This window comes from Chenopodium album, chromosome 3, assembly GCF_948465745.1.
Source record: "Chenopodium album chromosome 3, dcCheAlbu1.1, whole genome shotgun sequence".
Taxonomy (NCBI): domain Eukaryota; kingdom Viridiplantae; phylum Streptophyta; class Magnoliopsida; order Caryophyllales; family Amaranthaceae; genus Chenopodium; species Chenopodium album.
The window spans coordinates 39,401,313-39,428,836 of NC_137836.1; the positions used below are offsets into that span (position 1 = coordinate 39,401,313).

The window sequence follows — 27,524 nt, forward strand, 5'->3', positions numbered from 1 at the left end:
TATTAATCCAATTTATGAGTGATTAAAATATGAAACAAAACTATCATCAATTGTATACTGTGAACGATATGTCAATGTAGAAGTGTTTTTGTTAAAACTTCTTGCTTCTTGATCATATAAGTAATCATGCAATAAATAACTGTCTTATACGAAGAAAAAACTAACACTAACAAATCAATTTAAGCTCCAGACCAACACATACAATGTTTGAATAAAAATTAAATTATTCGACTCTAACCACAAAGATCTAATTAAAATACTTAATGCCTTTCAATTTCTACCCACTTCGTCCATTTGTTGGGCATTAATAAAAGTCCATGAATTGTAGGACTGCAATGTAAAAATTGATTACAAAAAAAGTTAGAGAGTTTAACAATGTAGATTTAAAACAACGTTAGCAAATGATGAATATTAATTTATTCATTATTTAGTGTTGAGTAATACCTTCTCATGGAAAATTTTGAAATACTTCTTTGTATACTACATTGTTTGTAGTGTTAGCAATATTTCCGTCCTTATCGCATATTAGAACCTTCAAACCTTTCTTGTTTGTAACTCTGGAGATTGCAACATAAAGTTGAACATGACTTAAAACCTGTCTTGGAAGATATAAACCAACATGTGAGAGTGACTGACCTTGGCTTTTATTTATTGTCATAGCAAAACAAACTACCAACGGAAATTGTCTACGTTGAAGCTTGATTGGCAAAGTGGTAGTATCCGATGGGCTTAGGACCATTCTAGGAATGAACACTTTATGCCCAATGTTACTACTTGAAATTATTTTGGCTTTAACAACATACTTTCCTAGCTGAGTTATCACCAATTGGGTACCATTACATAAGCAAGAAGACTGATCAATATTTCTGAGAAGCATAACAGGAACACCAACCTTCAATCTTAGCCGGTGATTTGGCAAACCGGAGCATCTAATGGTGTTTAGGAACTCGGGTGGATAAAAGTCTTCAATTCCCATGGTTGTATCTACTTGACATATGCTGTCAAAACTCAAGTACTCTATTTCTTTACCTAGCATTAAAGATAGCAAGTAATAGTCAATAAAAATCTTATATATTAAATTAAGAAGTAATCATTTATAAGCAAGTAATAATTAAAACTTTATCTTCACATGGCATTAAAGATAACATATAATCATTTATAGCTTCAACATTTTCGTGAGTTGGTGCTAGAATTGCTCTCTCTTGAAAGTATTTTGGATCCCACAAATTATGAATAATAGATGGATAAGTACTATCGACAATTGCTTCGATCGAATTTGTTGCTTCCTTTAACAGATTGTCATCAGGAATTTCTATAGTACCTTCACCATCATTTGGCTCTCCTACCGTGCCATCTCCAATTTTTAATATCCACTCTGAAAATTCTCTTATATCTGTATTACTTGAATTTGATCGTCCTACTTGAAGCCTCATATTTCTTGTCAATTTTAGGACCTCACAAAAATTCAACAAATAAGATGAATTGATTGTTGCAAACACAATGTCTTATCTACTTCCCTTCGAGATAACTGGAAGGATTTGTCGAAAATCTCCTCCAAAGATGACTACCTTACCCCCAAATGGTTGCTCTGAAGGCCTTAAAACATCTCTTAAACTTCTGTCTAGTGCTTCAAAACAGAATTTATTTACCATAGGAGCTTTATCCCAAATGATAAGCTTTGTCTTTTTTAAAATCACCGCTAAATCACTTCCCGGTTTTATATTGCATGTTGAGTCTTCCGTTACATTCAAAGGTATTTTAAACCTAGAGTGAGCTGTTCTTCCTCGGGGAAGGAGAAGTGATACAATTCCACTTAAAGCAAAAGGGAGCACAATTTCTCCTTTGGATCTTATAGCAGCGCATAGAGTTCTCCAAATGAAAGTTTTACCCGTGCCACCATATCCATATATGAAGAAAACACCTCCCTCCTCTTTTGAAACCGCACTCATGATTTTATTGTACACCTCTTTTTGCTCATCGGTAAGACTTGAACAAAGGGCCTCATGTTCTTGTTGTAATGATGATCTATCATACTGCAACTCATCTTGAATCAACTTGTTTCTTCCTTCTGACATGAGCATATCATCTGGAAAAGGTATCATGGGATATTTTCGAAGTGTGCTACCATTACTTTGCAAAAACTTTTCTATTTCAGATAAAGTGAAATTCTTTAGTTGATCATCTGTTAACTGCAAATCTATAATATAATTGAAATTATGTCAATGATTTGCATTAAAGCTTATTGTAAGTATATTATTCTATTAAATGATTAAGTGAACAATCATAATGTGAAATTGTGAGGTACGAAGTACATAATTATGTATAATCAATTATGCAAATGTATTGTTAAAACAAAAAATTGAAAATGTGCGACCAAACGTACAACTAAATGTCTAAATGCATCAAAGAAATTTTTACGAATCGATCCTTCTCAAAGTTAACATGGCCTAATATATAACAAAAAAGTAAAGTAGTGTAGCTATTTATAATTGCATTCACATGCATGAAAATAAAGAATTACATATGATAACCAAAAGGATATAACGTAAAGTATGTAAAATATAAAAAATAAAAAAAGTTTTTTTTTTTTTTTTTTTTGGGAGTTAGTTAGGTTTAAAAAAAAGGAAAAAAAAAAAGAAACAAAAATTGAGTTAGTTACATAAGTTACATATGGTAATTTGCATTCACATCATATTAATATTCTAGGGAGAACTAATAAGGAAAACTAATTTATGTCTTAGTATACTATTTTATTTATTTTGATGGGTACTATCTTACCATAATAACTTACATGCTAGTATGATATTAAAAAAAAAAAATTCTATGAGAATTGCATTACAAGTCAAAGAATATATACATTGTACAAGTTATAAGCATAGAGTTATAGCTAGTGGGACGACATATGTTTATAGTAATACAAAGACCCACCTAATAAATAATCCAAATTTAAAAGCTTAAGAAAATTAATATGTCAAGGGAATTACAATGTTCACCTATATAGGCTATATATTATGATGAATGAAAAATCACTAAGCAATTTTATAACAATCAAATCAATTCATATATAGCTTAATCTTAATTACAAATTAACTATTAAACTTAAATTTAATCTCAAGTATTGACAAACAAATATTTGCTTACCTTGAATTTGAAGACAGCGCCTTTGTTTATGAAGAATATCCTCCGATAGTAAATGCCATGTCGCATTCCACACATGTTCTGGTCTTGATAGACTATCTGACAATAACAATAATGCAAAAAGGCTTCTAAGGTAGGTTGCAATTCCCCAAAAACTTGCTTCCGTGATTCCATCAATGTACTCTTTGTCATCGTCTAACAACCCTCTTGCATAGCAAGCTTCTATAAAAGATGAGTATAAAACACCATTGACTGATCTTATATCTTGATAACATGTCAAACCTCTCACATGGTTCAACAAAATTCTCAAATAGTACTTTTCACCACAACCTGGAGGGACATGACAAATTCTTCCAATAGAAAATGAATATTGCCTTTCTTCCCAACTACCTTCTTTCCACACATACTTTGTTGGAAACTCAACATAAGTGAGCTTTCTAGCTCTCGCATCTTTTTTATTACATTCCATCCATGCCAAAAATCGAGATTTCTCAATGGAAGCTTTATTTAATATCGCATCTATTGGATCATCATCTTCAAACACGACATTTTGCTCACCAGGAAGATGAAAACTTAGTCTTTCGATCGACTGAAGGAGTTCTATAATGCATGTCAAATCCAAAAATTCTCCACACTGCTTCACATGGTGAAATATACCTTCAAACAATAAATTAAATTAAAATTTTATTCATTACATGTGTATTTAAAAAAGTTATTGTGCGACTAAAATTTTAAATAAGTACATGAAATCATACCTACAATCGTAGTATGCTTGAATTTCATCAACATTATCACAAGGTCCTTCAGATCCTTTAGAAATTGCAGCAGTGATTCGATCATTTCCTTTATTTATATACTTAAATAAGTACTTGATCGACCTATGTTGATTACACCACTCAATGTTGATATGAGCACCATATTTTAGGAGGAGTGTTGGATTATATGGAACAACAAATCTGTTATCCAACTTTACTCCATTCTTTTCAATAAATCTTCCATTATCTCGTCTTCTATACATCGGATACCCCTCTTCATCAACACTTGTCTCTTGGATAAATTTTTTTGGGAAATGTTTCGAGCACCTACCCTCTTTCATGCAAAGGAGAGTTTCGATTTAATTCACCGCAAGGACCATGCATCATGTGATCTCCCACAACTTTATACAACTTGGGGTCTTGTTTTGGATCAAGAATTTCAGCATATATGATTCTTGATCATTAGAAATCTTGTTTTCACGATGTAAAAAAAGAAGAATGTGAGTATGAGGCAATCCTCTCTTTTGGAACTCTATTGTGTAAACCACTGAAATTATTAAACTCAATTAATTAGTAAATAAAAAATAAAAATATATATCAAAACATAATAAAATGCATATCTAATATAATTTAAAGTAAAAAAACCAATTTGAATTAATCATTTAAATTTTCATATCAAGTCGACATAAATCATGTCATTCTTTTATTCTTGATACCATCTAAATATAATATCCAAATGTTGTTATAAGTAGATTGAGTTTTGGTTTGAGCAATCCCTTAAAAGCTAGAATATTCCATTAGGACTTTAATATGGTTTTTAATGTTGTAGAAACGAAGAAGGATGGAATTAATAGTGTCCCCCACTATCTTGTAAGCCTAATAAAATTTTCTTAGCTTAATAGATATGATTTCGGACGTCATTATCAAGAAAATAATAATTGTGATCTAAGTACATTAGTAAGCTAAGCGAAAACACGAAGGTAAGACACCATATTAATAATCAATTATTAATATGATCCTATAATTTTCTCACTTTAATTACTTTTTTCAAAGTATAATGTAGTCTTAGTCACATTGATAGATTACACGTATTGCACACCTATCTTGACATACATAATTAATATTAAAAAGGTTCTTCCTAATTTAACTTTGTTCTCTAAAAAAGAGGGGAAAGAAAAACACTCAAGAATCACCAAATTAAAACACTCTGACGAGTACAACACACATATGATTTTTGCATTAATAAACCATTATAAGCTATTTATTTATTTACCTATAGCAGTTTGAGAAAAGAAATTTTCAAATTAATTACCAAGATAAGTCATGACTAAGATAGAACATCAACAAAACTACTATGGAAAAAAAAAATTAAAAATTTACGTTTTTATATAGTTACAACCATTTCAATATTCCTTTGAAGTTCAAGAGGAATAAGTCCACATGAAAACATATACTGCGTATTATATACATCAACATATGATAGAATATCCATCACCCAGTACTACCTCCAAATTAGTTTACTGCAAATTTTAGAAAATAATGAATTTTTTGTAATGCAATAAAATAATTTTGATGAGTATTGATATATTTTACTATGTATTTTTAATTTATTTAATCTAAATTTATTTAATCTAATCTGCAGAAGTTCCAGATTGAAAAACAAAGTGATTCATGTAGCCTTCACTGAAACAGTATATGGTATTTGGATTCAGAGGAATGCAGTTTTGTTTACTGGTTATTGCAAACCTGTTGATGTTCTAGTTAGGGATATTGTCTTTCATTCAGCCTGTAGAATCCCAGCGGGAAGCAAATACTTGATTGTTTAGGAGCTGCTTCTGCTATTCTGTTATTCTGATGTTGTTGCTGATTTTTGTTGCTGATTTCTGATTCCTAACTGCTGATTTCTGGTTTCTGGTTTTTGGATTGTTGCTGTTGCTGTTTTGTTTTTGTTGCTTTTGCTGGTTTCTGTCTGCTGCTGGTCTCTGCTGTTGTTACTGTTCTCTTGATGTTGCTGAATTCTGTTGCTGTTGCTGACTGCTCAGCTGTGCTGTCTGCTCTGTTGATGTTCTGGTCAGCAGCTGGTATTGCTGAGTACTGTGTTGCTGTTGCTGATTTCAGCTGTTGTTGCTGAATTCTGTTGCTGGCTGACTGCTCTGCTGTGCTGTTGCTGCTCTGTTGCTGTTCTGGTCACCAGCTGCTGTTGCTGGTTCTGGTGTTGCTGAACCTGTTGCTGTCTTTGTTGATGTTGCTGTAATTTATTGTTGTTGCTAGTTTCAGATGCTGTTGCTGGCTGCTGTTCTGCTGGTTGCAGTTGCTGCAAGTCAGCTTTGCTACTGCTGAAGTCTGCTTCTATTATGTCGCTTCTATTTTGTTTTGCTTTTCTGGTGCTTTGTTTGGTTGCTTTCCCTGAGGTGATGTATTACCTTCTTTTGTCTAGTCCTGTTGCTTTTGCAACTGAGTCTAGGTGGAGGTTTGCTTTTTACAGTTTGCAGGGGTGGTGTTTCTTGTTGTTGCTTTGTGCTTGTCTTTGTGTTCCTGGGCTTTGTTTCCAGAACCCTTCCTAGAAGGTGGCTGGAAGCTTGTGCTCAGGGTGTTCTTGTATCTTTCTCCTGAACCCTTCCTAGAAGGTGGCAGGAGATTGAGCTTGAACTGTTTGGTGGTTGGTTGGCCTGTTTTTCAGGTCTTGTGGGGTTTGGTCTTTGTTATAATTAGCTCTTGTAAGTTGTAACTTTTCCTTTTGGTAATAAAATTTCTCTTATTTTCCAAAAAAAAAAAAAAAAAAAAAAAAAAATTTCTTTTGCACTATCTCGCAAAACCACATGAAACAATAAATTGACGAATAAATTAAAAAATATATTCAAACAGAGAAAAAGAGATGACTTACAAGCATTAACTTCGAAGGGAAATATCTTTTGCTCCTTTAGATCACTTATTAAGCGATCTAGCTTCATTTTAAAAACTCTACAAAGGATATCCGGTCTATCCTCTGGCCTCAAACCTCTCTTTTCAACGAACCTTGTGATTTCTGGCCACTTTGGATTACAAGTAAATGTAATAAAAAAATTCGGATATCCATACCACTTGCAAAGGGCCATTGCATCTTGATAATTCTCCATCTTATACCTTGGTCCAGCCGTAAATGATGAAGGTAAAACTACTCTCTTTCCGGTGGAAGATGGATCCGTGTCTCCTCTCATAACGGCATCAGCAAGATTCTTGTATGATTCTAATCTTAACTGTTTTTGATGTGTTCGGATGTAAGAAAGTCTCTCTGCCTCAATCATTGTATAAGCATCAACCAAAAATTGTTGGAATAATTTTTTTGACAACAATAGTGTCGTGGCTTCATTGAGTCTGTCGATAATCCTAAATGCAAAAAACTCTCTCATACTTAGCCTAGACCTTTTCCTCGTAGCTCCAGTGTCCCTTAATGGAATATCAACCCTATAACCATCCTCACCATATGGAAATAATAATGGATATTGTAAAGCGAGGTAAGAAGGGTGTAACTCGTTGATGCGTTGAAGTGCACCAGATTGTTTCTCCACAATAATATCCCTATCTGTAGAACTTCCTACATCACCAACAATAAGTGCTGCCACTTCGGATGCACTTGGGAGGTTGTATGTCCGCCCATCTGTTCCCCTACTTCCGATAAGCTTTAGCTTAACATCTTGAGAAGAATTAGAAATAAAACGATCCCTTTCCATACTAAAATCTTGAGCAAGAGGGTTGTGTAGATCAAGCATAGTTTTGAGATCATTAATAATCCCATCATCGAAATCATTAGAATTTCTTAAATAGTTATGCAAAAAAAATCCCAAAAAAAACAAAGTGTTAGGATTCACAAAGTCTTATATGTGGCTGGCCACACGGTGTGGCCAGCCATTGTAGGGGTTACTTTTCTAGTGGAATGGAGGTTACTTGGTCAGTATTAAAGGGGCTACTTCATCCTTGTTATAGAGTTACTCAGTCAGTGTTATAGGGGTTACTTAATCAGTATTAAAGGGGTTACTTCGTCCTTGTTATAGATCAGTTACTCAGTCAGTGTTATAGGGGTTACTTTGCTAGTGTAATGGGGTTACTTGGTCAATATTAAAGGGGTTAATTCGTCATTGTTATAGAGTTACTCAATCAGTGTTATAGGGGTTACTCGATTGGTATTATAGGTGTTACTTAATCAATGTTATAGGGTTACTTTAAGTGGCCACACGGTGTGACCGGCCGCACACAAGACGAGCTGGTTAGGATTATATTTGTAATAATAATATACTTCAATTGAATTTTTAATATTTCATGTATGAAAGATAAATGTTACACACCTCATATTAAGCTTTCTGTTGAAAATCTCATTTTCAGTGTCATAGATGTATAGTTGAGAAAATTTCGGAGATGATCCAGAAGTCGGTAACAAACTTCCTATCTTATGATAATTTTGACCATGCAATCTAAAGGTATAAGGCCCTCTACCATGATTAATTGTTGAATCGATCCTTCCTCCCATTGAGGTAAATGAGTGCATACATAAGGTCTTATGTTTTCTAGAAAATGGTTACTTCTAGGATCCTCCTTTAAAAGACCATTAAGGGGTGGTGGTGGTTCTTTTAGTAAAGGTAATTGCACTTTTCCTTGCATACAACATAATGAAAACTTTGGATCTTTTGATGAGCCACGTTTCTTCTCTAATCGCTCCTCGTACCATAACATGGCTCCACAAAATTCACAAATACAAGTCGGATCTCCAATGTCCCAATACTCTAAGCAAATATTAAAAAAATATTGTTAGTTGAGACTTTTTTTTTCTTTTTTTTTTTTTTTTGCTAAATAGTTAAATATTAATACGTTTTGTTGTAGATGAAATTTATTATCAATAGTTCATCAAAACTAGCTTATTATGAAATAGATATATAACTTAAATTTAATCACAATACTTATATTTGTAATATACCTTGATCTCCTTGAGTATATAATTATTAAGAGTGTTATTGATAGAAATTGAGTTATTGGATCATGTAACACGTCTTCATTTGCACAATCTAAACCTTCAAGCTATACTATACTTTATAAGCTGTAAATCTATAATATTATAGAATGGATTTGATTACTTACCAGTACTTGAAGTAGTAGCAAAATTTGACATAGTACTTGTGACAGATTTTGTGATAGACCTTGTCTTATCTTGAGCCACACCATCACTTTGAATTGGGTTGTGAGCATGATTCGCTTCATGAAACAATACAAATAGTGATGATTAGCATAGATTAGTTGCTAAAATATCTTTTACTGTTTTGTAGAAAATCTCCTTGAGTGTTGCAAAAAAATTTTAAAAGTTACTATTCTATACAATGGAATAAATCTAATTACTCACCCGAACTTGAAGTAGAAGCAAATGTGGTGATGCTACTTGAAGTAGAAGTAGAGTTGCAATTGAAATCTATGTCATGAAAAAAGCGGTAAATTACATTTATCATATACTTACATTCCAATTTCCCGAACAACTTATATATGCTCCTTAAACCTGCAGAAAATACACAAAAACTCTAACCTCAGGGAAATTATAATTACATGCACCAATATAGTTAAGCCTAGGATAATATAGACTCGAAATCTTCCTTACATATTTGATTGTGTGAAATAAGCATAATTTGTGGACTGTATATTTGATATGAGTTATTATGATAGTTTATACAAACTAAACTCAAATCATTTTATCCTCAAAATTTGTGAATGTGGGAAAGAAAGCAGGATCTTCAACACCATATATTCATTACTTTAAAAAAATAGTTAAGACTACAAAATTAAGTGACATGGATTAGAATTTGCTATTCATATCAACAATTTCAAGCATGTGTTTAACAACAATTCATCTTGAAACAGTGAGATATCCAAAGGTACATTAAACATTTGGCCCTTAATAACCAAGGGCATCGTTCCAAGCATTCTCAATCTTATGCCTTAGTAACCTGAAACAAAAAAAAAAATAGCATTTTAAACAAAAATATCAAAGACAAAATTGATTGACCTTAAGTAGAAAATATGTATTGGTAATCAGCACCCCGTAGAAAGACATGGTAGGGAAAAGAGAGGAAGAAGATGAATAAAAGAGAAAAACAGTCATTTAAGTAGAAAATATTTATGTGTTGCATAACCAGAAACATATATTACAGTGCTTACTGTTTTGGGTGTTTTTGTCCCTCGGGAGAGTTACGTCACGAAGTCTGATCCGGCTGAGTTGTACCTGCAAAACAACGGAGATTCCGGGTGGTTGGAGCTCCGCCTCCGACGATCAAGTTAGTAACTTGAAAGAGAGTAAAGAATGCAGAAATTTAGGTGGTGATCTGCTTGGATTCCAAGCTCAGGTGTTTCTCTGATGAGAGAGAATATGGGTGTAATAAATGATTGAATGTGTCCCCAAAATGGGGAAATATCTCCCTATTTATAGGGTCATTGGAGAATGTGCCCCCATCTAGGTTACTTGACCTAGATTTTAGTGGGCTGCGCCGTTTTACGGCGCTTCTTAGGATTTGGGCCCTTGAAGGCCGTCATTTCAGAGATGTATCCAAGGGGGCCATGTGTCAAGAGGATATTAAGCCACGTGGGCCATCCTGAACTCGACACGTGGCCTCCTCTCATTGGTCCACGTGTCTAGGGTATTTTTACCCTAAACATTTGCTCCTCACAGGGCGCACGTGCATATCACGTGGGGCTTGTGAAACGTGTCCACCTATCAGAGGTGAACAGTAACCGATAGTAAATTTAAATTTCAAACAAAAAATTTCACTCCCGTTTTCACCTTCTATAAATAGAAGTTTACCCCCCCTTCTCTCACCTTACGTTCATTTGACTTTTTAGAGAGAGAAAGAGAGAGCTTTTTAGAGAGAGATTCTCTTCCTCCGTCTGCGTAAGAGCATTTTCGAGTTTCCGTGTGCTAGAAGTTCAACACCCGGTTTACCGGTTGTAGCGGTTTTCAGATTTTTCAGAGTTAAAGTAAGGTAACCGCCTGTACCATTTTAGCTTTTCTCCTTTTCAACTTGTATATAATTTTTTCTCCGCCTCTATACATAATTCTAGAAAATAAAAATGATTTCTCAATCCACTCACTCAGCACTGCCTAGGACACTCAGTCGGTCCCCCGGAATGGCTGAGTCTAGAACAGGGGGTGCCTTTTCTGGACTGTCGGAACCAATATGCTCATCTCCGAATTCCTCCCTCTCTGTGTCTGTGCAGGACACAATGGCCAGAATGAAACAGACGGCCAGAAGGTCTAAGAGCCGGCGCACTATAAAAGTGCCAGCCGATGAGGTTGTCCCAGACGGGGAACAGAGGGATTTGGAGGAGAGTGGTTCTGATGAAGAGGCTTCCTCTACTTCTGGGAGCTCGAGGGTACGAGAGGTAGACGGCGAGGGAGCCGCCTCCTCTAATGAAGTCGGCGATGCTGAGGCCGGCGAAGGGTCAAGGGCCGAATCTTCAGGCTCTGACCAAGATAATTTTGTGGCTGACTATCAGCAGCCGCCTAAGGTCGCCGACCTACCCAACCCCAAACGGACTAGGATGCTGCCGGGAAACATTGCCCTTCTCAAGAGCGGATTTAGGGCCTTAAAAGAAAAGCACCCCTTTGGAAGGGGCTGGGACATCATCGTTCCTCCGGCTGACGCTGTAATGGCCTGGAGTGATGATATTGATAATGCAGACCATTACTTCGTCTACTACGAGGCGGTCATCGAAGCCGGCCTCCGGTTCCCCCTCCACCCCGAGATTAGGAAAATCCTAAAGGGTTACGATGTAGGAGTTTGGCAGCTCACCCCCAATTCGTGGGTGAACATTCTAAGTTACATCGCCGCTTGCGAGTTCCAAAATATAAATCCAAGCTTCTCCGCCTTCGCTCACATGCATTATTTGAGCAAGGCCCCAGGCGGCCATGGGGCATGGTATACTCTGCTACCTTGCCCCAATATTTGATGACTTTGGACAATGTGTCCAAATGGTCCAGGTGGAAGGACAAGTTTTACTTGATTTCTTCCCCAACTTTGAGACATAATCGGACACTGCGCCGGTACAACACTGAGCCGGCTCTTCTAGGCAGAAAGTGCCCTCTCCCGGCACTATCTACTAAGGCCCGGGAGCAAATAATAGAGCCGGGATTTTTTTAAACAACAACCGAGCCCATGGGGGATGGGACTCACATTATAGTTCCCAAGAACTGGATCCCCCATCCGGACTTCTTCAAGGACGAGTGCTTCTTGTTCGCCTGCGGGCTGAGTACCATGTTTCCCAAGGGTAGATTACCTTACATTTGGAGTGTTTGTTATTTTTATTTTTATTGCAAACTTGCCATAATTTCTTCTAACCTTGAATTCTGTTCATGCAGCCGACGCCTTGAAGATGGTCGACCCGGCAAAGACACCGGCTAAGTCGGCGGCGCTGCTGCGCAAAGAGGCTGCACTCTCCAAGAAAGCAGCCGTCGATGCAAAGGAGTCCAAGAAAGGTGGGGTAAGACCGCCTGACTTTTTAAGTGTATACATTTTCATTCATTCATTTTCATATTTTTTTTAAGAGGCAATTTTTCGGTTGGGTATACTTACCCTTGTTCATTTCTCAGGACTCTGCAAAGCGAATTCCACGATCCTTCTCCAAGTTTCTCAAAAGGCAAGGAGATGATCTGGAGAAAGCTCCGACTGCGAAGGCCGCCAGGAAGGATCCCCCTACCCAGACACATTCTTCTGCCAAATCTGATCGTCCAACGACCGGAGGCAAATCTCCTGCTGCAATGAAGATTTTGAGCGAAAGCTCAGAAAGCTCACAGTAGAAAGCGCCGGATGCCTCTACGGCATTGAAGGGTGGCGAGCCACCTAATGTTGCAGGCGGTGCGGCAATAACTGGGGAGGAGCAGACGCCTAAGCCCCATCCGGACACACAAGGTAAGGGAAAGATTGGCATACCTTGGCAACTTGACTTCATGAGAGTCAAGACTAAGGTTGATCCCTTTGGGGGTTCAGTCAGCAGCCGGCAACGAATGAGTGCCAACTATGCTGCCTCTTTCTCACAGAGTACTACTTTTGGTGCAGATCTGACATCTGACGAGCCGGATCTTGTGGGCTTCGCAAAACGGATGGTGAGGACCCTCACCCGGTCAGAGAAGAACTCCATACCTGACCTGCAGGTGGTGGACTTCGACCGGATAATGGGCCAACTGGCTGAGGTATAAAATCCCACAACCCCCATACTTTTCCTTTATTTTAACGAAGCATATCATAATCCGGCTGCTCTTTTTTCAAGTAATGCTGAGAGTGGATGGCCTCCGGGGCCCTTTCAGGCGGAAACAAGAAGAGGCAAATGACGCCAAACGGAGGGCCCTTGAAAACCTCAACTTTGTTGAATAGGCTAATTATATGTGTGATTTAAAGATTAAAGTAGTAGAGTTGAAACAGGAGGAGCTGATCCGGAGCTTGACGGCTGCAAACGATGAAGCCAACAGCCGGGCTGATGACCTTGAGCAAAAACTGAAAGATGCCAAATTTGAGCTCAAGGCATTAGAGGATGATGATCAAGAAAACATTCAACTCCGAGCAGACATTTCCCGCCTGGGGGTTGAGCTTGTCACTCTGCGAAACAAGCAGTCGGATGAGCTCGCCCAAGGGCAAAAGCGGCTGATGTAGGAGAATAAGCGTGATAATCTAGCCCGGCTAAAGATCACTTGGGGCCTCCTCTACCCAGATATAGACTTTGAGGTTTATAAGATCAGGTATGATTACGCCACTGAGGTGTATGATGCCCAAGTACTGGGTGAGGCTCCTCCGCCTCGTTTCAAAGATTGGGCTGTAGAGAAGGGATATGAAGTCTCTGTTAACGAAGAGTCGGCGGCGGATGATCAAGATGAAGGCCAACCCAGGCAGGATTAGCCGGAGCAGCAGCATCCACCTTAGCCTTAGGCGGGCCTCCCGCTTTCTACGGCAGTATGCCATTCTGTTTCTTTACAGGCATGTATGCCGTGTATTGTTGTATCTTTACTAACCATGGGGTTGGGTTAACAATTTATTTTTTGTTTCTCCACCGGATGTAACTCCGGTTAACACAACTTTTGGCCTTTGAGACATTTTAAATATTTAATGAAGTATTCCGACTCAGTCGGTTGTTTATACCTGTTTGTGTTTGAATTTTTCAATTTGAATTTTGCGTATGTTTGCAATTCTTTAATATTTTTTCTAACTTAAAAAAGCATGCGGCAATTTGCAATTCGGGTGCTCTTGCCCCTGGGCGGCTGTGTGGTTGGTTTTATTTCAAATTGATTGATTGGCTTGAAAACACTTGATACTAGGAGAAGTATGGAGTGTTTTTAAGCCAATCAATCACAATGGTGATTTCCCCAAACCAAATGCACAGCCGGCCATTAGAGCGTGTGCTTTGAGCTTCTTACCCAGGCGGTTATATTCCGTCTGGGGTTACCACATAGCCATTGCACAAAATCTTTTGCCCCGATAGGGAGAATGAGTGCAACTTTGGAATAAATAACCTAAGTGAGAACTTTAGCCGGTGACCTACTGATGCCTCAGGGCATCCGGTATTCGGTAACTTAATCATTCTTCATAAATTATTCTGGTCAGACGGCTATGAGTTGACCAATTCGGTCGTTCAATTTTCGCCGTCTGCATAGGTACGTAGAACCGACGAATAGTCTGTTCTCTGCGACGATTGCACCCGGAGGGATGTCGCCGGACGCCTTCGTCCATGTTGGGACAGGCGGTTTTATAAAATAAGCAACCATCCGGCCATTTTGGCCTTTGGTCTTGTTTGAGACCGGTTGTATAGCAACTAAGCGTTTTTGTGCTTAGTTTTTAATCGGATCATTGGCCGAACATTATTACAACATTGAATTTACACTAAATGTCGAACTTAGTTGGTTGAACGAATAGTCCGTCTGAGTATTACCCAGGAGGACAAACAATTATTAAATTACACTAAGTATCAAACTTAGTTATTTAAACAAAGAGTCCGACTGAGTTTTAACCAGGCGGTCAAGCAACTATAACATTAAATTATACTAAGTATCAAACTTAGTTAGTTAAATGAAGAGTCCGTCTGAGTATTACCTAGGCAGACAAACAATTATAACATTGAATTATACTAAGTATCAAACTTAGTTAGTTAAACGAAGAGTCCTGTTTTGGGTGTTTTTGTCCCTCGGGAGAGTTACGTCACGAAGTCTGATCCAGCTGAGCTGTACCTGCAAAATAACGGAGACTCCAGGTGGTTGGAGCTCCGCCTCCGACGGTCAATTTAGTAACTTGAAACGGAATAAAGAGAACGGAAATTTAGGGGGGGACTCTGCTCGGATTCCAAGCTCAGGTGTTTCTCTGATGTGAGAGAATGCAAGGGTAATAAATGGTAAAACGTGCCCTCAAAATGAGGGACATCTCCCTATTTATAGGGTCCTTTGGGAATTGTGCCCCTGATTAGGTCACTGAACCCTAATCATTGGTGGGCCGCGCCGCTTTGCGGCTTTCTCGGGATTTGGGCCTGAAGGCCGCCTTTTTTCCTTAATTTCTGGAGTGACACGTGTCAGGCATGGATTGGTCCACTTTGGGCCATCCTGAGGCTGACGCGTGTCATCCTCTGATTGGACCACGTGGCAGGGTAAAATTACCCTAAACATTTGCCCCTCACAGATGTGACGTGGCACGCCACGTGGCATCTGTGACACATGTCACGCTCAGGTTGGCGCTAATTTTACCGTTAAAGAGTAACCAATCACCTTCCGAGTAAATTACGGAAATGCCCCCGTATTTACCCTCTATATATAGTCGTTTTACCCTCATAATTTTGTACGTTTACAAAAATTTTCTAGAGAGAAAAACTTTGAGAGAGCAGAAGTCATCCGTTTGAGTCAGACGCGAGTAAGAAAGTTTGTTCTTCAATGACCCAGCCGGACCCGCCTACCTTCAGATATCACATCCAAAGGTACCGTCTCTGTCTCTCTCAGCTCTTTTTCTTTTTTCACCGCTTGTACATATTTCTTGCAATAAATGGATGCATCACCAACACACACGGCACAGCCTAGGTTAGAATCCAACCGGTCACCAGGGACGGCTGAGTCTAGGACTGGGAGTGCCGTCTCGGGGTGTTGGGACCACCCTTTGCCTTGGATTCCGACCAGTTATGTGTCTGTGCAGGACACCATGGCTCGGACAATGTAGACGGCAACTGATCCAAATTACAGGAGCGAAGGCTCAGGCGGCCAAACTCCTGAGGGAGAAACGTCTGGTCAGGGAGACCAGACGGCTCTGGAGAGATCCCCTCCGTGCGCCCCTTCAACCCCTGCTGACTCTTTTTTGGAAGAGTGCTACCAAGGCGGCGACGAGGCCGCCTCTGCCCCCTTGACCCAAAATGAGGAGGGGACGGAGAGCGACAACTCCGCCTCTACCTCTGAGAGCAGCGACGATTTACCCCCGCTTGAGGATAACGAGGAGGAAGAAAGGAAAAAATGGAACGAGAAGGGCGATCCCTTCAACATCCACGTCTCCTCCAAGGACCGGATCCAAATGGAGGAGAACTTAAAGAATTTTACCCAACTACACCCGTTAGGAGACGGGTATAGAATCAGGGTGCCGCCTGAGAATGGCACCATCGCCTGGGGGGACGATCAACAGAACGCCAACAACTATTTCGGCTGTTATGAGGCGGCATTCAAAGCTGGCCTTCGCTTCCCCCTTCACCAGGCGGTGAAGGCAATTGTAAGAGGCTACGGTCTTGGAGTCTGGAAACTTACCCCCAACTCTTGGACAAACATTCTGGGGTATGTTGCCGCCTGCGAGTTCCAGGGGCTTAACCCCGGCTGGGAGGCTTTTTCTAGTATGCACTATCGTAGCAGAAGCCCAGGCGGCTGGAGGGCGTGGTACACTCTAACCACGCAGCCTCAGTATATGATGACCTTGGACAAGGTCTCAAAGTTCGATGGCTGGAAGCACAGGTTCAACCTGATGTCAGCCCCAACCAGACGGGAGAATTATGAATTCCGTCTGTACAATAAGAAGCCCGACTTGTTGGGCAGGAAGTGCGCTCTTCCCTAGATCCCAGAGGAAGATTTTGACAAGATAATTGAGGCAGACTTTTTTGGCCTCACAGACGCAACTCTGTCAACCAAGGAAACAATAAAAGTTCCCAAGAACTGGATTCCCAAGAGCGCCTGTTTCAGGGATGAGTGTTTCCTAGCCGCCTACGGGCTAGGGCACATGTTTACCAAACGTATGCGCCTGAGTTTATATCCGTCTGTAGTATTTTTCTATCGAAATTGATTTATGATATTGACCAATTTCTTTCTTTTTGCAGAAGAAGCATTAAACATGTTGCAGTCGGAGAAAACTCCCAAGCTGTCTTCTACAACCATCCGCAAAGATCTTGCGGAGAAAGTTGCGGCTGAGGTCAAGGCCAAGGTATCAAACGCCTGACCCTTTCATATGTTGATCCTTTAAAATCATTTTTCCCGGATGCTAACCTTAACTTTGGTTATTTTTGCAGGGAGGAGAGGTTGGAAAGTCATTTGAGAAACAACTCAAACGGGCTAGGGAGGAGAACCCCACCGTTCTTAATAAAATTAAAAAAGCCACCTCTACGTCAACTCCTGGCGCCTCAGCCGGGCATCAGCAGATGCGGATAGCGGGGCGAAACGAGAAGATAGGCGGCAGCTTGTGCCTTGATCTCGTCAACCCCTTATCAACAGCCGCGGGGTTCACCACGCCTGCAAGCGGTTCCCGCTTGGCCGGCTCTGAAGGTAAGAACCCTTTCGAATCCCCGCTTGAGCTGGGGTGGCCTTTACGGGTGAAATCCCACTCTCAACAGACGTCATCTTCAGACGGCCGACAACAAATAGGTGCTGCCTTAGTTTCGCACTCATCACGTATTGATTGTGGTGCAGATCAATCTCCCCGCTGGCCAGACATCCAGAAGCACGCCAAGGCCATGCTGGAAGCCGTCCGGAAGAGGGATAAAGATAGTATCCCTGGGATAGAGACGTTTAATCTTGAACGCATTCTATCCCTTCTGGCTGAGGTAAGAAACTAGTCAATTCAATTTTATTTTTTCCAAGTGTTTTATTCCGCCTGCAATACCTATGCCGCCTAACTTTTTGCAGGCCATGCTGCGGGTGGACGGGCTCAAACGTCCTTATTCCCGCAAACGGGAAGAGGTAAAAAGGGCCAAGAAGTCCGCCATAGACGCTGATAATATTGCTTTACACTCGACTATCGTAAATGAACTTGAAACTAAAGCAATCATTATGACACAGGCGTCTAGAATCCAGCAGCTGGAGTCAGATCTGAAGACGGCCAATCAGCGGGCGACGGATGCTGAGACGGCTAAGAAGGAGGCGGAGGAGGCCCAGAAGAAGGCGGACGAGAGCGCCAAGAAGGCTGATGAGGCGCTCAAGAAGGCCTAGACGGACCTTGGCACACTTAAAGGTGTTTCAGAAGAGAACACCAAACTGAAGACCAAGGTTCAAAGGCTGGAGAAGGAGGCTGCTCAGGCTTAGATAAACTTTGCAGCAACCCTGGAAGCGGAGCAAAACCGCCTTGTTGCTGAGAGTGACGCTGACAATGACGCCTGTATGAAGATTGCCTGGGCTGCCTTGTACCCAGACGCGGATTATAGTATATGGGCACTGGCGCACAGCTATGCCGAGTACGTGGTGTACTTGAGAGAACAAGGCGAGCCAGAGCCTGCCTCTTTCGAAGCCTGGGTCAACTCCAACAATGAGCCGTCCGCACCTGAGCTTCCTGGTCCTGGTGAAGCACAGGAGATACCCTCAGATGATGAGGAGAAGGAGGAGGACCAGGAGGCACCGTCTGCAGGCCAGAAGTGACCATTCAGCAGCAGTATGCCAATCTCAGCTTTTTTATTTTTTCTTTTATTCAGCGGCTGTATGCCAAAACTTTCTTTTTCCGGCCTGCGTGCCGAGTATCCTTGTATTTACCTGCTAAGGAGCCGAGTTAATTAACAATTTCTTTCTCCCGGACGGGGTCTGGTTAACATTTGATCCACTACAACCGTTTGGTTGGGTGAACTTTTATGAAATGCACCAACTGAGTCGGTTTTTATCATTTTGTATTTGAATTTTTATTTTGTTTAAATTTTAATTTTTCATTTTTGCCTAACTTATCAAAAGTATGCGGCGATTTTTTGCCTAACTAACCAATAGTCTGGCTGTCCTTGCCCCTGGATGGCTGTGTGATTGGTTTCAAGTGGAGTTGATTGATTGACTTGAAAACGTCTGATGCTGCAAAGAGCATGGTATGTTTGTAAGTCAATCAATCACAGTAGTGATTGCCCCAAACCAAGTGCACAGCCGTACACTAACAGGCGTTCCAGTCACTACCCAGACGGCGTTTGTCCGTCTAGGTAGAGATTTCATAGCCATTGAACAACTCTTTTGCCCCAATTGGGGTGGGAAGTGTAATTTTGGAATAGATAACCTAAGTGAGACCTTCAGCCGGTGACCGACTGATGCCCCATGGCATCCGATATTCGGCAACTTGATCATTCTTCACAGGTCATTTTGGTCAGACGGCTATGAGTTGACCAATTAGGTCGTTCAATCTTTGCCGTCTGCGTGGGTACGTAGAACCGACAAATAGTCTGTTCTCTGCGACGATTGCACCCGGAGGGGTGTCGCCGGACGCCTTTGTCCATGTTGGGACAGGCGATTTTATAAAATGAGCAACCATCCGGCCATTTTAGCCTCTGATCTTGTTTAAGACCGGTTGTATAGCCACTAAACGTTTTTGTGCTTAGTTTTTAGTCGAAGTATTGAATTTACACTAAGTTTCGAACTTAGTTGTTTAAACGAACGAGTTTGTTTGGGTATTACCCAGAAGGACAGACAATTATTTAATCTTACCAGGTATCAAACTTGGTTAGGTAAAAGAAAAATCTGTCTGAGTATTACCCAGGCGGATAATCAAACAAAGTATCAAACTTAAATAAACAAGAGATCCGAATATCCGAGTATTACCCAGGTGGTCAAACAAATGTAACCTTTACTAAGTATCGAACTTAGTTAGGTAAATGAAAAATCCGTCTGGGTATTACCCGGATGGGTAATCAAACAATAACTCAATTTTGCAAACAAAGTCTGAATCTTCATTAATTGACTCATTGTTTACAAAAAAGTTTACATTCTCAGAAGTAGTACTTTTTTAGATTGTCTACATTCCAAGTTCTAGGCAGGCGTCTGCCGTCTGGAGTTTCCAGACGGTAGGTGCCATCTCTCACTTCCTCATAGATCCGGTAGGGGCCTTCCCAATTTGGGGTTAGCTTTCCCAGCTCATTTGCCCTACCGGTTGCCTCCATTTTTCGTAACACTAAGTCGTCAACTTTCAAGGGACGCTTGTGTACTTTTTTGTTGTAGGCTCTAGTCATTCTCAGACGGTAAATCTCATGACGCAAGGTGGCATTGCCCCTGCGTTCTGGGAGTGAATCCAATGCCAGGCGCATTGCTTCCCAGTTTGCCTCTTCATCATATAGCATGACTCTGAGAGTCGGCTCGTAATGTTCGATGGGCAAGACGGCTTCAGCACCGTAAACCATGAGAAATGGTGCTTCATCGGTTGCCCCTTTTGCTGTTGTCCGGATGGCCCATAGGACATGGATTAGTTCTTCTGCCCATAAGCCACCGGCTCTTTCTATTTTCTTCTTAATGCCGTCTAAGATGAGTTTATTGAAGGCTTCAACTTGGCCGTTTGCTTGGGGTCGGCCAACAGATGCAAAATAGCTTGAGATCCCCTTATCTCCCAACCAAGTTTTTAGCTGAGGCGTCTCAAACTGAGGACCATTATCAAACACCATAGACATAGGTACCCCATACCGGGTGATAATATTCTTCCAAATGAAGGAAATTACGTCTGAGGTCTTGATGTTTTTAACCGCCTCAGCCTCCACCCACTTGGTGAAATAATCCACAGCCACCAAGATGTAGCGCTTTCCGCCTGGAGCAGGCGTGTAAGGACCTAGAATGTCCATGCCCCATTTTGCAAACGGGATTGGGCTGTGGATGGCCGTCAGATCAGTAGCCGGACGGTGAATAAGCTTGCCAAATTTTTGGCATTTGTCACATTTCTTCACCAATTCCTTGGCGTCTGCCTCAAGAGTGGGCCAAAAATAATGTCGTCTGGCTCTGACGGCTAGGGACCTGCCGCCTATATGAGAGGCGCAGAATCCCGAGTGCAAGTCTTCGAGAATTTCTTTCCCCTTTTCTGGGGTGACACACTTCAACAAAGGCTTCAGAAACCCCGCCTTGAAGAGTTCTCCATTTTTCAACTCGAAGCTTGCAGCTCGCTTTTTCAGGATGGCTGCTTCCTGTGGCGAATCAGGAAGTGTGCCGTCTGAAAGGTAGGCCCGGATGCCATCCATCCAGGTAGAGCTTCGGTCCAGAATTCCAATGGGATCCTCATAGATGCTTCTCTTTTTCAAGAACTTCCCAAAAGACTGACCGAGGCGTATCATGGCAGGCGGAAGACGCCAGCTTTGATAATGCATCCGCCTGGTTGTTTTCCGACCTAGGCACTTGACTCAGACGGAATTCCTCAAGTGCCTTGGTCTCTTCTTTGACTGCCTGAAGATATTTAATCATAGCCGGATGAGTAGCCTCGTAGCTTCCCACATACTGGCTAACGACCAATTGAGAATCAGAGTAGGCGTCAATTTTCATGGCCCCTGCCGCCTTACACATGCGAATGCCGGCTAGCAGGGCTTCATATTATGCCTCATTGTTAGAGGCTTGAAATTTGAAGCGTAGTGCATACTCAAATTTGTCCCCTTCAGGAGACTCGTAAATTACGCCTGCACCACAGCCGTTCTTAGTAGAGCTCCCGTCTACATACACTTTCCAAACCTGATCAAGATTATCCGGAGCCACCGGACGGGTCATTTCAACAATGAAGTCGACAAACGCCTGACCTTTCACTACCTTTCTTGGTTCGTAAGTGATTTCAAGACTTTGCATTTCAATATCCCATTTCAACATTCTCCCGGACGAGTCCAAGGTAGACATTGGCCGCTTGAGTGGCTGGTCGGTGTAAATCACCACCGGGTGTGCCAGAAAGTAGGGCTTCAATTTTTTGAAAGCCATATACAGAGCAAGGCCAAATTTTTCAACCATGGGATACCGGAGTTCAGCATTTTTAAGAACATGGCTAATGAAGTAAACCGGGAGCTGCACGCCGTCTCGCTCAGCAAGGAGAACGACACTGAGGGCATGATCTGAGACGGCTAAGTACATGTACAACGTCTCCCTAGGTAAAGGACTGACCAACCTAGGTAGAGAATGTAAATGCTCTCTCAACCTCTGGAATGCCGCCTCAGCATCCTCCCCCCATTCAAATTTGGTTTTCTTCCTGATTGCTTGGAAGAAATAGAGGCACTTGTCGTCTGACCGGCTGAGGAACCTCCCCAGGGCGGCCAGGCAGCCGATGAGTCTCTGCACTTCCTTGACAGAACGGGGGGACTTCATGTCTATCACCGCCTGTATCTTTTCAGGGTTAGCCTCTATCCCCCTTTGATCAATCAGGAATCCGAGAAACTTCCCAGACTCAACACCAAAGACGCATTTCTTAGGATTTAACATAACCCTATGCCGCCTTAGGGTGGTGAATGTTTCTCGGAGATCAGCAAGGTGATCCGTCTGTAGCTTGGATTTGACTATCATGTCATCAATGTACGCCTCCACATTCCTCCCAATCTGATAAATGAAGACCGTATTAATCATCCGTTGGAAAGTGGCAGGCGCATTTTTCAAGCCAAACGACATCACAGTATAACAGAATAACCCCTGATCAGTGACGAAGGCCGTCTTCTCTTGATCTTTCTTCCACAAGGGTATCTGATGGAAGCCGGAGTAGGCATCCATAAAGCTCATCAAGGCGTGACCGGCTGTAGAGTCGACCAGACTGTCGATCTTTGGGAGCGGGTAACTGTCCTTTGGACACGCCTTGTTGAGGTCTGTGTAATCAACACACATGCGCCAGGTCCCATTCGGTTTCTTAACAAGGACCACATTGGCCACCCAGTCGGGAAAATTACAAGGCCGGATGAACCTGGCGTCTAGCAGCTTTTTGACTTCGGCAGCTGCTGCCTGACTTCTTTCCTCGCCGTGGTTTCTTTTCTTTTGCCAGATGGGCTTCTTTTTGGGGTCCACGGCGAGTTTGTGGACAGCGAGATCCGGGCTGACGCCTGACATCTCTTCCACTTCAAAGGCAGAAATGTCTTTGAATTCCTTCAGCAGAAGGTGCAAGCTTGCACCCAAAGTAGCATGAGCAACCGTCCCAACCTTCACAGTACGTTCTGGACGGCTTTCATCCAGAACGAGATCGATACTTTCACCAGCCGTTTGAGGGCGGAGCTCCTCTGACCGTTCACCGGTCAGTGATTGCTATTTTTTCTCTTTCTTCACCTCCACCAGCAGAGGTGCCTTTCTTTTCTTCCCGGCTGCTGGTGGGACAGGCGCAGGGTCGGCATCCTTGACATTGTCAAGGTCTATTGGTTCCTTGGCCCTTCTCTCCTAGCCGGATGGGTAAGTCAATTCTTCCGGCTGGGTAGACCATCCCACTCCCGAAACCAACCAAGGGATGGGTGACCGGATGCATGCTGCTTACGTTATATTTCAGCTTTTGCAAGCACCGAAGGCTGATGATGTCTGATGAGCTGCCGGTGTCAATAAGGATTCTTCCAACCAGTTGGTTGGCAACCTTACATTCAATGACAACCAGGTCATCATGCGGACGGCGGACGCTGCCCCTATCCTTCTCAGTAATCAAGACGTCTGGGAAGGAGGTGCTTGCAGACGCCTGCTCGTCATCATCCTTGTCCATCTTTCGAAGATGGCTCTTGGTGCCCCGGATGGTAGGGCCACCACAGGAGAACCCGCCTGCTATTGTGTAGATCGGCTCCTTATCGGTATCCGAGCTACTAGCAGGCTGGGGGGGTAGTCTTGGAGGACTGACCCTTGTTTTTCTTTTTTGCCCCGGCTGGGGACTTAGAAATGTAGGACTTCAACAGCCCTTTGTTAGCCAGACGGTCCAACGCCCGCTGAAGACTGAAGCAGTCGTTGGTGTCATGGCCGACCTCCTCATGGAACTGACAGAATTTATTTTTGTTTCGTGACTGGACAGAACTCTTCATAGGATTCGGCTTCTCAATGGACAGCCGGTCCTTTACCTCCATGAGGATGGAGTTGCAGTCTTTGTTAAACTCGTACTTGGGGACGTAAGGTTCAAACTCTTTCTTTTTCTTCTGGGACGGCTGGTCAGAGTCAGTAACCGCCTAGACTTCTTTTCTTTTCTTGCTCTCTTCTTTGTTTTTGGCCGGCTGAGCAGACCGGTTGTCTTTCTGTTTGTCGGACTTCTTAGAGTCCGACTGGCTACCAGGCGAGCAGAGGTCGGTAGCTTGAATGTAGCTTTCCGCCTCCCTTAGGGCCGCTTGTAAGGTGAAAGCCCCTTTTCTGACTAGGTCGAACTTAAAGGTCGACCCGTCTCTCAGACCCTTGCAAAAGTCTGTAAAAGCTACCTCGTCAGACAGTCCTTGAATCTGAATTCTTATCAAATTGAACCGCCTGACATATGAGCGCAGCCCTTCTCTCTCTCCCTACTTAACAGTGCTCAAATCAAGGCTTGTTTTCTCAGCAGGGATATTCATTGAGAAGTTGGAAGCAAACAGGAAGGCGAGCTTCCTGAAGCTATCGATGGACCCGGCCGACAAGTTGCCAAACCATTGTTGGGCAATGCCCTTCAATGTAGCCGGGAAGCACCGACACCAAGTGGCATCATCCAACCCCTGCAGATACATGAGTTTGGTGTAAGCCATAAAGTGGTCTTCCAGGTTGGTGGTACCATCATTGGTACCAACCAACACATTCTGAACCTTCGCCGGCTGGGCCGCCTCGGTTATCTCCCGGGTGAACGCAGAGGGCTGTTCACCCAGGCTCAGCTGACGGAGCTGCCAGTCCAATGGCTGGACATTTGGATATGCCGCCTGACCTCCAAAGAAGGTCGGCTGCATGAAGTGAGGAGGATACTGTCTGTAAGCCTGAGTAGGCACATACGGTACAGCTCCAATCATGTGAGGGCCAGAATGGACGGTATTACCGCCTGTCTGGCTCTCATGCAAGGAAGATGCATTCCCGACAGAGGTATTGTTGAAGCTGTCTGGAAATTTCGACGTTGAAGCCGACTCAGACAGCGACTGGTTTCTCTTCCGGTTTATGATCTCCCGGGCATCAAGAGTTGATTTTTTACTTCTCACCGGCTGCTGAGTCCGGCGAGTGTTATTGGTGTTCTTGCCAGGAAGGAGAATTTTTTACCAATCAATGGTCCCGGCTGCCTTCTCCTTTGGATGAGGAGTGGGCTGCCGGTTTCTGACTGACTTCCCCTTCTCTAGAGGAGTCTTCTTCGCCGACTGACCTTTACTTGGGCCAGCCCGGCTTTTGGTGATCAGCTCTTTAATTTCACCCTTGAAACTTGTCATGAATCTCATGAGTTCGTCTCGGGTGACAGGGGCTGATCCAGCGGCCGTTTGGGTTTCCCCTTCCGGCTGCCCAGTGGGTCGGCTGGGTCCCGCCTGGGTGGCACCCCGCTCCAGAATATCTCTAGGCCGGATGCTCTTGATTCTAAGCGAGCCATCCTCGGCTGTAAAGGTTTTGAGCTGAGGATCCTCATCCTCCTGGTCTGTAAAAACTTCTAGGTCATCGTCCAGACGGTTAGGGGGTGGTACAGACTCTTGAACCATGTTCGAGGTACTCTCCCCACAGACGGCGCCAAATGTTTTGGGTGTTTTTGTCCCTCGGGAGAGTTACGTCACGAAGTCTGATCCGGCTGAGCTATACCTGCAAAATAACGGAGACTCCGGGTGGTTGGAGCTCCGCCTCCGACGGTCAAGTTAGTAACTTGAAACGAAATAAAGAGAACGGAAATTTAGGGGAGGTATCTGCTCGGATTCCAAGCTCAGGTGTTTCTCTGATGTGAAAGAATGCAAGGGTAATAAATGGTAAAACGTGCCCTCAAAATGAGGGACATCTCCCTATTTATAGGGTTCTTTGGGAATTGTGCCCCTGATTAGGTCACTGAACCCTAATCATTGGTGGGCTGCGCCGCTTTGCGGCTTTCTCGGGATTTGGGCCTGAAGGCCGCCTTTTTTCCTTAATTTCTGGAGTGACACGTGTCAGGCAGGGATTGGTCCACTTTGGGCCATCCTGAGGCTGACGCGTGTCATCCTCTGATTGGACCACGTGGCAGGGTAAAATTACCCTAAACAAGTCCGTCTGAATATAACCCAGGCGGACAAACAATAAAAATGGCAAACTAATTCTGCAAACAAAGTCTGAATTCTCATTAATTGACTAACTGTTTACAAAAGTTTACATTTCTCAGAAGTAATACTTTTTTAAGTTATCTACATTCCAAGTTCTAGGCAGACGTCGGTCGTCTGGGGTTTCCAGACAGTAGTTGCCATCCCTGACTTCTTCATAAATCCGGTAGGGGCCTTCCCACTTAGGGGTTAGCTTCCCAGCCTCATTGGCCCTACCGGTTGCCTCCATTTTTCGTAACACAAAGTCGTCCACTTTCAAAGTGCGCTTGTGCACTTTCTTGTTGTAGGCTCTGGTCATTCTCAGACGGTATATTTCATGGCGCAGGACAGCGTTTCCCCAGCGTTCCGGGAGGGAGTCCAATGTCAGCCGCATGGCCTCCCAATTTGCCTCTTCATCATAGAGCATGACTCTGAGAGTCGGCTCGTAGTGTTCGATGGGCAAGACGGCCTCAGCACCGTATACCATAAGAAATGGGGTTTCTCCGGTTGCCCCTTTGGCAGTAGTCCGGATGGCCCATAGGACATGAATTAGCTCTTCTGCCCATAAGCCACCGGCTCTTTCAATTTTCTTTTTTATGCCGTCTGAGATGAGTTTGTTGAAGGCTTCAACTTGGCCGTTTGCTTGGGGTCGGCCGACTGATGCAAAACAATGTGAGATACCCTGATCTCCCAACCAAGTCTGGAGATGAGGGGTTTCAAACTGAGGACCATTATCAAACACCATAGACATAGGTACCCCAAACTGGGTGATGATATTCTTCCAGATGAAAGAGATGACATCCTTTGTCTTGATGTTCTTAACCGGCTCAGCTTCTACCCATTTGGTGAAATAACCCACAGCCACCAAAATGTAGCGCTTTTCGCCTGGAGCAGGCGTATAAGGACCCAAGATATCCATGCCCCATTTAGCAAACGGGACTAGGCTGTGGATTGCCGTCAGGTCAGTAGCCGGGCAGTGAATAAGTTTGCCAAACCTCTGACATTTGTCACATCTCTTCACCAACTCTTTAGCGTCTGCTTCAAGAGTAGGCCAAAAGTAATGCTGCCTGGCTCTGACGGCTAGGGACCTGCCGCCTATATGAGAGGCACAGTACCCAGCATGCAATTCTTCGACAACTTCTTTCCCCTTTTCTGGGGTAACACACTTCAATAGAGGTTTAAGGAAACCCGCCTTGAAGAGCTCTCCGTTTCTCAACTCGAAGTATGCTGCTCACTTTTTCATGACGTCTGCTTCCTGTGGTGAATCAGGAAGTTTGCCGTCTTCTAAATATGCCCGGATGCCATCCA

General features: G+C 42.7%; 1 pseudogene; it reads right to left on the reverse strand.

Moving 5' to 3' along the window:
• Window positions 1–448: 448 nt before the first annotated feature.
• LOC145625034 (uncharacterized) lies at window positions 449–12,485 on the reverse strand (annotated as a pseudogene).
• Window positions 12,486–27,524: the final 15,039 nt, after the last annotated feature.